The sequence below is a fragment of the Chiloscyllium plagiosum genome, chromosome 27, assembly GCF_004010195.1.
Source record: "Chiloscyllium plagiosum isolate BGI_BamShark_2017 chromosome 27, ASM401019v2, whole genome shotgun sequence".
Classification (NCBI taxonomy): Eukaryota; Metazoa; Chordata; class Chondrichthyes; order Orectolobiformes; family Hemiscylliidae; genus Chiloscyllium; species Chiloscyllium plagiosum.
The window spans coordinates 28,923,195-28,936,643 of NC_057736.1; positions in this window are offsets into that span (position 1 = coordinate 28,923,195).

Below are 13,449 nucleotides of genomic sequence, written 5' to 3' on the forward strand. Positions count from 1 at the left end.
GAGTACAGGAGTTGGGAGGTCATTTTGTGGCTGTACAGGACATTGGTTAGGCCACTGTTGGAATATTGCATGCAATTCTGGTCTCCTTCCTATCGGAAAGATGTTGTGAAACTTGAAAGGGTTCAGAAAAGATTTATAAGAATGTTGCCAGGGTTGGAGGATCTGAGCTACAGGGAGACGCTGAACAGGCTGGGGCTATTTTCCCTGGAGTGTCAGAGTCTGAGGGGTGACCTTATAGAGGTTTTCAAAATTATGAGGGGCATGGATAGGATAAATAGACAAAGTATTTTCCCTGGGGTCGGGGAGTCTAGAACTAGAGGGCATAGGTTTAGGGTGAGAGGGGGAAGATATAAAAGAGACCTAAGGGGCAACTTTTTCACATGTATGGAATGAGCTGCCAGAGGATGTGGTGGAAGCTGGTACAACTGCAACAGTTAAGAGGCATTTGGATGGGCATGTGAATAGGAAGGGTTTGGAGGGATATGGGACTAGATTGGGTTGGGATATCTGGTCGGCGTGGACGGGTTGGACCGAAGGGTCTGTTTCCATGCTGTACATCTCCATGACTCTATGACTCTAAGGTAGCCAGGAAGGAACTTAGGAGAGCTAGAGTGGGGCATGAAAAAGCCTTGGTGGGTAGGATTGAGGAAAACCCCAAGGCATTCTACACTTATGCGAGAAACAAAAGGATGGCCAGAGTGAGGATAGGGCCGATCAGGGATAGTGGATGGAACTTTTGTCTGGAGTCGGAGGAAGTAGGGGAGGTCCTTAATGAATACCTTGCTTCAGTATTCACTAGTGAGAGGGACCTTGTCGTTTGTAAGGACAGCATGAAACAGACAGAACAGTTTAATGTTAAGAAGGAAGATAAGCTGGAGATTTTGAAAAATTTGAGGCTAGGTAAGTCCCCGGGCTAGATGGAGTATACCCAAGATTACTACAGGAAGTGAGGGAAGAGATTACTATGCCTTTGGCGATGGTCTTTGCATCCTCACTGTCCACTGGAGTAGTATCAGATGATTGGAGGGTGGCAAATGTTGTTCCCTTGTTCAAGAAAGGGAATAGGGATAACCCTGGGAATTACAGAGCAGTTAGTCTTACATTGGTGATAGGTAATTTATTGGAGAGGATTCTGAGAGACAGGATTTATGATTATTTGGAAAAGCATAATTTGATTAGAGGTAGTCAGTATGACTTTGTGAGGGCAGGTCATGCCTCACAAGCCTTACTGAATTCTTTGAGGATGTGACAAAACACATTGATGAAGGTTGATGTGGTGTGGTGCATATGGATTTTCACAAGGCATTTGAAAAGGCTCCCCATGGGAGCTCATTCAGAACAAAAGGAGGCATGGGATACAGTGAAATTTGGCTGTCTGGATACAGAATTGGCTGGCCCATAGAAGACAGAGAGTGGTAATAGATGGAGAGCATTCAGCCTGGAGCTCGGTGACCAGTGGTGTTCCGCGGGGATCTGTTCTGGGACCTCGGCTCTTTGTGATTTTTCTAAATGATTTGGATGAAGACATGAAAGGGTGGGTTAGTAAGTTTGCCAATGACATGAAGATTGATGGAATTGTGGATAATGTGGTGGGCTGTTGTAAGTTGCAGTGGGACATTGACAGGATGCAGAGCTGGACTGAGAAGTAGCAGCTAGAGTTCAACCTGGAAAAGTGTGAAGTGAATCATTTTTGAAGGTCGAATTTGAATGCAGATTACAGGGTTAAATGCAGGATTCTTGGCAGTGCAGAAGAACAGAGAGATCTTGGGATCCACGTCCATAAGTTCTTCAAAGTTGCCAGCCAAGTTGATAGGGTTGTTAAGAAGGCGTATGGTGTATTGTCTTTCATTAGCAGGGGGATTGAGTTTAAGAGTTGCAACATTATGCTGCAGCTCTATGACGCTCTGGTTAGACCACACTTGGAATATTGTGTTCAGTTCTGGTTGCCTCATTATAGGAAGGATGTGAAAGCTTTAGAGAGGGTGCAGAGGAGATTTACCAGGATGCTGCCTGGACTGGAGGGCATGTCTTATAAAGAAAGGCTAAGCGAGCTAGGGCTTTTCACATTGGAGTGAAGAAGGATGAGAGGTGACTTGATGGAGGTGTACAAAATGACGAGTGGCATAGATAGGGTGGAGAGCCAGAGACATTTTTCCCAAAGTGGAAATGGCTATCATGTGGAGGTATAATTTTATGGTGATTGGAGGAAAGTTTCGGGGAGATGTCAGAGGTAGGTTTTTTATGCAGAGGGTGGTGGGTGCATGGAATGCACTGCCAGCAGTGGTAGTAGAGTCAGATATATTTGGGAATTTAAGTGTCTCTTGGATAGGCATATTGAAGAGGGTAAAATGGAGGATATGTAGGTTAGTTTGTTCTTAGAGTAGAATAAAAGATCGGCACAACAGCGAGTGCCTTAGGGCCAGTACTGTGCTGTCCTCTTCTATGTTTTATCCCAAGCCCTTAAACAATTCTGTGAAAATCACAGAACTAGGAATTCTGGAATTGGGTCCCGGCAGCCATGTTGATCCCTTCCCTGGCTCCATGAAAGTCCGGCCTGTAGGGATATTTGTGCAATACATGTTTCTTCAAACCATGAGATTTTTAAAGAAGTACTCAGGAGTTGTGGAGGTTGTTCCCTGGACAAGCATTTGCCAATCTTTAATTGTCCTGCAGAAGGTGGGGGTGAGACACCTACTTGAACCTCTGCAATCCTTGTGGTAAAAGTGCTGTTGGAAAGTGACCTCCAGGATTTTGGCCCAGTGACAGTGAGAGAATGGAGACACAGTTAAAGATAGTGTGAGACTTGGAGGGGAACCTATTAGTGGTGATGCAGTTGGTCGTGGTGAACTGAAATGTTTCAATGACATCATTGACTAAGGTGTATAAAGACAATGTGATAAACTTACATCAACAGATCTCGCCATATGTACTGACAAAGGACCTGACAGAGAAAACGTGACATAAAAATGTGACAATGAGTAAGAACAAGGTGTAAGGTTTTATGGACTGGAAGTCAGCACAAAAATATGCCTTTTTAGCAATATTACCATTTGCTTACCAGAAATCAGATTACATTACACAACTCAGTATAAAGTAATTTGCCTTATTTGCATGAAGGGATGTGATAACTCAACCATCTAGAGTGAACCTTCATTCAGGTGAGAAGATCTAGTCCAAGATTGATCTGTTTTCCAGAATGACTTGAAATTGTGGCACAGATTTTCTGAAGTCAGACAGTCATTATTGCACTGTAGATGGGAGTTTGTACATGAACGCCCCATCGTAGCAGAAGAACTGCCCTGGAATTTGATGATTCTGCCAGGCATTTCCTCTACATTTGGAACCATCCAAAAGTATCCATTCAAGTCAGAATTTAAAGGTTTCTGACGAAATTAAATAAATAGCTATTCAGGAAATGTTAGGGTATTAAATTCTTGGTCTAACTCATTATTAACTAATTAACTGACCCCCATAATTACCTCATATAACCCTAATTACATCCCCAGAACCAGACCTGACATCCTCTGTGTCCCCTGGGCCCATCAGTGCCATCACACTCTACTTAAAATCGCCACTCCTTGGAAAATCTAGCCCTCTGTTGCAGATAGAGTCATAGAGATGTACAACTCGGAAACAGAGCATTCAGTCCAACTTGTCCATGCCGACCCAGGTAGCCTAAATTAATCTAGACCCATTTGCCAGCATTTGGCCCATATCCCTCTAAACCCTTCCTATTCATATACCCATCCAGGTGCCTTTTAAATTTTGCAATTATATCAGCCCCCATTACTCCCTTTGGCAGCTCATTCCATTCACTCACCACCCTCTGTGTGAAAACGTTGCCTCTTAGGTCCTTTTAAATCTTTCTCCTCTCACCTGGTACCTATGTTCTCTAGCTTTGGACTTCCCTACCCTAGGGGAAAGGCCTTGACTATTCAACCTAGCTATACCCCTCATGATTTAATAAATGTCTGTAAGATCACCCTTCAGCCTCTCACACTCTAGGGAAAACAGCCCCAGCCTATTCAACCTCTCCCTACAGCTCAAACCCTCAAACCTTGGCAGAATCATTGTAAATCTGTTCTGAACCCTTTCAAGTTTAAAGACATCTTTCCTATAGGAGGGAGACCAGAATTGAATGTAGTATTCCAATGGTAATGGTAGACAGATAACGTTAGACAATAGAAACATAGAAAATTGGAGCTGGGTTGGCCATTTGGTCCTTTGAGCCTGCTCAATCATTCAATATGATCATGGCTGATCATCAAACTCAAGACACTGTTCCCGCTTTCTCCCCATACTCTTTGACACCTTTCCTTTGTTGCCAGTGTTTTCTGTGGCAGAGAATTCTTCATTTTCAATTTTCACTCTCCTCACCACATTTCAAATAGAACAATGCCAATTGTTACTTTAGTTCATATTTTTAAGAAATGCACGGAAACTCCTCTTCCCTCTGCTTCCAATCAAACTAAATTGCTTTGATCTTAAAAACTGGACACTTTCTTCTTGTGGACAATGCAGCCAAGCTATTTTCAAATCCAATTTCAAAAGCAGTACAATATTCCTAAACACTTGTGCAAACCTCTCTGTTTCATCCTTGGGCATATGAGTATGCCATGCCTCATTTGTTCATTTGTAAGCTAACTATTGCTATTCAATTCAATAGTGTTGATATTGCCTCTGCGCTTTATTGACTAAGACACACTCCCTCTTCTTTCTTGCACTTTCAGAAAATTTACATAAACCTAACATCAAATTAATGGAGATTTAACATATGGAGAACTTACATGAGAAGTAGAGCAAACTAGAAAAAAGATTAATTATCCCAAAAAAATTTCATTTGTCTTTTCTTGCAATACTGAGCATTAGTGCATTGATAGTTAGTTGGAGTGCGTGGGTTTCCTCTGGGTGCTCTGGTCTCCTTTCACAGTCCAAAGATGTGCAGGTTAGGTGAATTGGCCATGCTAAACTGCCCGTAGTGTTCAGGGATGTGTAGGTTAGGCACATTAGTAAGGGGAAAAGGTAGAGGAATGGGGTAGGGGAATTGTTCTAGGTGGGTTACTCTTCGGAGGGTCAGTGTGGACTTGTTGGGCTGAAGAGGCTGTTTCCTCACTGTAGGGACTCTATTCTATTCTAAGACCTGAGAGTGGATTTTGGTTTCTTTCTCATCTTCCGTTCATGTTGCAAGTTGGCCTGTAGGTGGCACCACCTGATTGAAACTTCACCTGAAAAGACTGCATTTAGTAATACTGTATTGATATTAATGAAATGCCAATATTGGAATCAAAGAATAACTCCAGAAGGAGAGAGAAAGAGTTGCACTTTTGATTGATGCTAACAGAGTTTGATGTAAAGAAGTAGTTTTTAAACTGAAGTAGGGCTGGCTGAATTGGAAAGAATGAGAAATAAACTGATCACTGTAAACCAGGCTGATTGGTAAAGACAAACAATGGGAAATATTCAAGTATTTAATTGGTATGATGGAAAAATGGTATATGCCTCTAAAACTAAATAAACTCTACTTGTTAGCAGATAATCACAATGAACAAATGAGGCAAGAAAGAGCATCATATAAAAAGAAAAGGCTTAAAGTAATGCAAAGTGAAAATCCAGTGACTGGCAGACCATAAAAGCAACATTTGGACACTAGAAACTATTGAAATCTGAAAGAAGGAATTACAAAAGTAACCCAGAGACTTCAACAAACATCAAGGCTAATTATAAAAAGTTTTCTAAATATAACATGAGTTTGGGAAAATAGGTTCATTAATATCAGGCATAGGTGGTGCTTTCAAAATTAATTGCGATGTCAGATTTGTTAAATGAATGACTATTTTAATCATTATTTATTTACATCTATCTTCAGACTACAGGAGGCAAACTATAAACAATACAGCAGAAACGTAACATGAATGAAGCGGAAACACAAGTTTTAATATATGAAAAAAATAGAAACAATACTATAACTTAGTATAATCTTCCAGACTGATGAATCAAAATAAATATGTTCTCATAATCTTCCAAAGTGCTACTGATTTGGGGAGGTGGTGGCATGTGATAATGTCACTAGATCAGTGAAGCAGAACACCAGGTTAATATTCTGGGTATACGTAACCACTGTTGATTATCATTTTTTTTAAAAAGTGGTTCACTAATGTCCTTTAGGGAGGAAAATCTGCCTTTCTCACCTGGTCTGGCCTACACGTGACACCAGACCCATAGCAATGTGGTTGACTCTAAACCAGATAATTGGGGATGGTTAACAAATGGTGGCAAGCCCAGCAGCATCCACATCCCATGAAAGAATAATAAAAATAATTGCACCAGTACACTGTAAAGCTGGTCATTTGAAAATCTCCAGCAACTTTCCTTACAGTGTGGAAACAGGCCCTTTGGCCCAACAAGTCCACAACGCACCCAGACCCATTCCCCTACACCTAACATTACAAGCAATTTAGAATGGCTAATTCACCTAACCTGCACATCTTTGGACTGTGGGAGGAAACCCACGCAGACAATGTGCAAACTCCACACAGGTAGTTGCCTGAGGTGGGAATTGAACTCGGGTCTCTGGTGCTGTGAGGCAGCAGTGCTTGCCACAGTGCCACCCTCTCTCTGTCATTAAATAATGGCAGAAGAAGGAAGACAGAAGGTAACTAACAGTTACACGTATTTCAGTTGTGAGCAAATATGTCAATAGGGATAGAATGACTGAGCACTTGAATAACTTTGAGTTGATCAGAAAACGTTGGCATAATTTGTTAAGGGTTAGTCATGCCTGCCTAAGTTTTTTGAAGTTTTTGAGTGATCACTTGTGGATAAGTAATGTTAGAAGTTGTTAGTTATATGAACTTCAAGAAGGCATTTGATAAGTTTCAATACAAGAGCAAAAATAAAAATAAGTGCAATTGGAGGCAATGTTATGGCATTAGTTGGAAATTGATTAGGAGTGGATAGAATGAAGGAAATGTCTGTGTTTAACAGTATCTGATAAGTGGTGTTTCCTAGGGTTCTGCACCAGCCCTATGCTTTTACCATGTTTCTCAATATATTAGATGACGCAATAGGGAGTTTTATAGCAATATTTGCAGAAGGCACTAAGTTGGAAGGCACAGTAGGTCATGCAGATAGGAGCAAGAAGTCCCAAAAATACAGAACTAGATTAAATAAGAGGATAAAACTGTGGCAGATAGAGTTCAATGTGGGGGAAGTATAAGGTCATAGACTTTGGATCAAGAAGGATGAATCATAATATTTTCTAAATGATGAGAAAATAAGAAAGGTGAAGAATCACAAAGATTTATGTGTCCATGCAGACAAATAGCTAAAAGCTAGTGGACAGGTACAAAAAGCAATCAAGAAGACTAATAGAATGCTGGCCTTTATCTCAAGGTGTTTGGAATACAAACAGGAGGAATTTATGCATCAGTCGTATGGAACCACAGTCAGACTCCATCTGAAGTACTACCTTCCGACCTTGGCACCACGTCACAAAGGATGTACTGTCCTTGGAGGAGATGCACAGATCACCAGAAAGAAAGACTCAAAGAGTTAAATTATCTAAGTTTGTATTCATTTAGTATAGAAGGTTGAGAGAGTGATCTAATGAAAATGTTTTAAGTGATCAAGGGCTTTTATGAGGTAGTTAAAGAGAAACTATTTGATGTGAGGGGAATCCAGAGCAAACATAATTTAAAATTAGAACGAAACCACTCAGGAGCAGACAGGAAACACTCCTTCACACAGAAAGTGGTTTCAATCTGGAACACACTTCGCTACATGGCTGTAGATGTGGGAATCAGTTAAAGCTTTCAGAATCAAGACGATAGTCTTTTGATCAGTAAGAGTATCATGGAATAGGAGCACATTAAACTGTAATCTAATTGAATGACAGAACAGGCTTGAGAGACTGACTGCCCTAAACCCATTCCTATGTAGTATGTAAGTTTACTGCAGATGTGGTGATGTGTCAGACTGTCTGTATTTAATCAGCAATATATTTTCTATTTGCAAATACAGCATTTCAGATACCATAATCTGACTGATAGCTTATTGATACAAATGGGTGAATCAATATTGAGACTGTCAATTAAATTTGTTTCAAGCATAAAATGCTAAAAGTCAACTTGAACTTATTCTGGTTTTTATTGTAAATGATGTTCACAACAATTGTCTTAAGACCTAACTTCAAATACCTGTTAACCATAATTAAAATAGAAGGGCTTAGTGTTTACCCGATTGTGTATAAGATTGCTTCTCAGAAGTCCAGTTTGAAGACACGTTGTGAGAATCAAATTTTGCAATGTGATACACCAAAGTTAAAACTGTTACTGTCTCCACCACCCTGTCTACCTGCGACTCCACTTTCAAGGAACTATATACCTGACATTACTGTATAAGTGCTGTCCTGGCTTGTCTTACCAAAATGCAACACCTCACACCTATCTAAATTATCAGCTCATAAACAAAGCTTTTCACTGTATTTATGTACACTGACAATAAGTCAGATCAATCCAACTTCATCTGCCACTTCTGGACTGACTGGGCCATCTGATCAAGGTCCCATTGTACTAAGATAATCATCTTCATTGTCCATGGTGCCATCTGCAAACTTACTCACCATTCCTCCTTTATTAACATCCAAATCATTTATATAAAAGGTGAAAGATGGTGGACCCAACACTGATTCCTGTGGCACATCACTGGTCACAGGCCTCCAGTCTGAAAAGCATCCCTCCACCACCACCCTCTATCTTCTATCTTCAAACCAATCTTATATCCAGTTGGCTAGCTCTCCCTGGGTCCCATGTGATTTACTCTTACTAACCAGTCTACCATGTGGAATCTTGTTGAATGCTTTACTGAAGTCCATATAGATAATGTCCACTGCTCTGCCTTCATCAATCTTCTTTGTCACCTCTTCAAAAAACTCAATTAAGTTAGTGAGACATGAGTTTCCATGCACAAAGGCCTGTTGACTATCCCTAATAAGTCCTTACCTTTCCACATGCATGTAGGTCCTGTCCCTCAGAATCCCCTCTAACAACTTACCCACCACTGACATCAGGTTCATTAATTCTACAGATCCCTAGCTTTTCCTTATAGCCTTTAGAACATAGAACGTTGCAGCATAGTACAGGCCCTTCAGCCCTTGATGTTGCGCTGACCTGTGGAACGAACCTGAAGCCTATCCATCCTGCATTATTCCATTTTCATCATATGCTTATCTAATGATCATTTAACTGCCCTTAAAGTTGGTGAGTCTACTACTGTTGCAGGCAATGCGTTCCACACCTCTACCACTCTCTGAGTAAAGAAATTACCTCTGACATCAGTCCTATATCTACAACTCCTCAATTTATGGCTATGTCCCATCGTGCTAGTCATCACCATCCAAGGAAAAAGACTTTCACTGTCCACCCTATCTAACCCTCTGATTATGTTATAGGTCTCTATTAAGTCACCTCTCAACCTTCTTCTCGCTAACGAAAACAGCCTCAAGTCCCTCAACCTTTCCTCGTAAAACCTTCCCTCCAAATCAGGCAACATCATGGTAAATTGCCTCTGAGTGCTATCCAAAGCTTCCACATCCTTCCTATAATGTGGTGATCAGAACTGTATTGAATACTCCAAGTGCGGCTGCACCAGAGTTTTGTACAGCTACAGCATGACATCGTGGCTCTGAAACTCAATCCCTCTACCAATAAAAGCTAACACACTGTATGCCTTCTTAACAATCCTATCAACTTGGGTGGCAACTTTTAGGGATTTATATACATGGACACCGAGATTTCTCTGCTCTTCTACACTACCATTATCTTACCATTAGCCCAGTACTCTTTATTCCTGTTATCCCTTCCAAGGTGAATCACCTCTCACATTTCCACATTAAAGTCCATTTTTCACCTCTCAGCCCAGCTCTGCAGCTTATCTATGTCCCTCTGTAACCTGCAACATCCTTCAGCACTATCCACAACTCCACCAACCTTAGTGTCACCCACAAATTTACTGACCCATCCTTCTACACCCTCATCTAGATCATTTATAAAAATGACAATCAGCAGTACACCCTCATCTAGATCATTTATAAAAATGACAATCAGCAGTGGCCCCAAAACAGATCCTTGCAGTGCACTGAACTCCAGGATGAATATTTCCCATCAACCACCACCCTCTGTCTTCTTTCAGCTAGCCAATTTCTGAACCAAAGCACCAAGTCACCCTCAATCCCATGCCTCTGTATTTTGTGTAATACCCTATTGCAGGGAACCTTATCAAACGCCTTACTGAAATCCCTATACACCACATCAACTACTTTACTCTCATCCACCTGTTTGGTCACCATCTTAAAGACCTCAATAAGGCTTGTGAGGCACGACCTACCTTTCACAAAACCGTGTTGACTATTCCAAATCAATTTATTCCTCTTTAGATGATTATAAATCCTATCTCTCATAACCTTTTCCAACACTTTACCCACAACCAAAGTAAGGCTCTCTAGTCAATAATTAAAAAGATTGTCTCTACTCCTCTTCTTGAACAAGGAGACAACAATTGCTATCCTCCAGTCTTCAGGCACTATTCTTGTAGACAATGATGACATAAAGATCAAAGCCAAAGGCTCTGCAATCTCCTCCCTGACTTCCCAGAGAATCTTAGGATAAATCCCATCCGGCCCAGTAGACTTATCTATTTTCACACTCTCCAGAATTGCTAACACCTCCTCCTTGTGAACCTCAATCCCGTCTAGTCTAGTAGCCTGTAACTCAGTATTTGCCTTGATAAAATTGTCTTTTTCCAGTTTGAATACTGAGGAAATATATTCATTTAGCACTTTCCCTATCTCCTCTGACTCTAAGCACAACTCCCCAATACTATCCGTGATTGGCCCTAATCTTTCTCAAGTCACTCTTTTATTCCTGATATACTGATAGAAAACTTCAGGGTTTTCCTTGAACCTATCTGCCAACGCCTTCTCTTGTCCCCTCGTGGTTCTTCTTAGCTCTCTCTTTAAGGTTTCCTGGCTAACTTGTAACTCTCAAGCACCCTAACTTAGCCATCACATCTCATCCTAATATAAGCCTTCTTCTTCCTCTTGACAAGTGACTCAACTTCCTTAGTAAACCACAGCTCCAGAGCTCAACCACTTCCTCCCTGCCTGACAGGTACATACTTATCAAGGACACCCAGTAGCTTTTCCTTGAACAAGCTCCACATTTCAATCGTGCCCATCCCCTGCAGTTTCCTTCCCCATCCAATGCATCCTAAATCTTGCCTAATCGCATCATAATTGCCTTTCCCCCAACAATAACTCTTGTCCTGCATTATATACCTATCTCTTTCCATTGCTAAATTAAATATAACTGAATTGTGGTCGCTTTCTTAAATAATTCTCCACATTAGCCAACCTCCAGGCTTCCGGCACCTCACGCAGGGCTATTGAATTCTGGGAAATACCTGATCAGGTCCTGGGCTTTTATTTAGCTTTATACATTTTAAGACCTAGGCACATTTTAAGTTATCACTATTTATTTCCCCAAGTTCTCCAGCTTCCGTGTCCTTCTCTACAGTAAATACTAACAAGAAATACTCGCTTTATACCTCACCCATCTTTTGTGGTTTCACACATAGTGAATCTTTAAGGTGCCCTATTGTCTCCCTCATTACTCTTTTGTCCTTAATGTATTTATAGAATATCTTTGGATTCTCCTTAACTCTATTTGGCAAAGCTACCTCATGTCCCCTATTCGCTTTCCTGATTTCTCTCTTAATTGTACTCCTACTGCCCTTATGCGCTTTTCAAAATTCATTTGATCTCAGCGGTCTGTACCTAATAAATGTTTCCTTCTTTTTCTTGATCAGACCCTCCATTTCTCTAGTCATCCAGAATTCCCTAAACCTACCAGCTTTGACCTTCACACTAACAGGAACATACTGTCTCTCAACTCTTGTTATCTCATTCTTAAATGCCTCCCACTTCCCAACCGTTTCTTTACATGTGAATATCTTTCCACAATAAACTTTTGAAAGTTCTTGTCTAATGCCATCAAAGACAGTCTTGGTTTAGCTCAATTGGCTGCATCATTGGTTTACAGAGCAGTGTGATGCCAACAGTGTTGGTTTAATTCCCATCACTGGTTTTAGGTTACCATGAAGGACTCTCCTTCTCAACCTCGTCCCTCGCCTGAGGTCTGGTGACCCTCAGGTTAAAACACCACCAGTCACTTCTCTCAAGGTACAGCAAGACTATTGGACCCAACAACCATCTAAATTGACCTTATTCCAATTTTGAACTTTAACTCTTTGATCTGGTCTATCCTTTTCCATATCTATTTTAAAACTAATAGAATTATGGTCACTGGCCCCAAAGTTCTCCCCCATTAACACCTCAGTTACTTGCCCTGCCTTATTGCCTCCGAGATGGATTCTTAGAACAGCTTGTGCTGGAGCCTACCAGGGAGAAAGCAATTCTGGATCTGGTGTTGTGCAACGAACCAGATTTGATCAGGGACCTCGAAGTAAAGGAGCCATTAGGAGGTAGTGACCACAATACAATAAGCTTTAATCTGCAGTTTGAAAGGGAGAGGGTAGAATCGGAAGTGACAATATTTCAGTTAAATAAGGGGAACTATGAAGCTATGAGGGAGCAGCTGGCCAAATTTCAATGGTGCAATACCCTAGCAGGGATGACAATGGAACAACAATGGCAGGTATTTCTGGTTATAATACAGAAGATGCAGGAGAGGCAGGGGTGGCCGTGGCTGACGAGGGAAGTTAAGGGCCATGTAAAGACAAAAGGGAAAAAGTATAACATAGCAAAGATGAGTGGGAAATCGGAGGACTGGGAAGCTTTTAAAAAACAACAGAGGATAACTAAAAAGGAAATACGCAAAGAAAAAATAAGGTATGAAGGTAAATTTGCCAAAAATATAAAGGAGGAGAGTAAAAGCTTTTTTAGATATGTGAAAAGAAAAAAAAATGGTTAAGACTAAAATTGGGCCCTTGAAGACAGAAACGGGTGAATTTATGACGGGGAACAAAGAAATGGCAGAAGAGTTGAATTGGTACTTTAGATCTGTCGTCACTGGGGAAGACACGAGCAATCTCCCTGAGGTAACAGTGGCTGAAGGACCTGAACTGAAGGAAATTTATATTAGCAGGAAATGGTGTTGGAGAGACTGTTAGGTCTGAAGGTTGATAAGTCCCCGTGACCTGATGGTCTGCATCCCAGGGTACTTAAGGAGATGGCTCTAGAAATCGTGGATGCGTTGGTGATCATTTTCCAATGTTCTATAGATTCAGGATCAGTTCCTGCGGATTGGAGGGTGGCTAATGTTGTCCCACTTTTTAAGAAAGGAGGGAGAGAGAAAACAGAGAATTATAGACCAGTTAGTCTGACCTCAGTGGTAGGAAAGCTGCTGGAGTCAATTATAAAGGATGAAATTACGA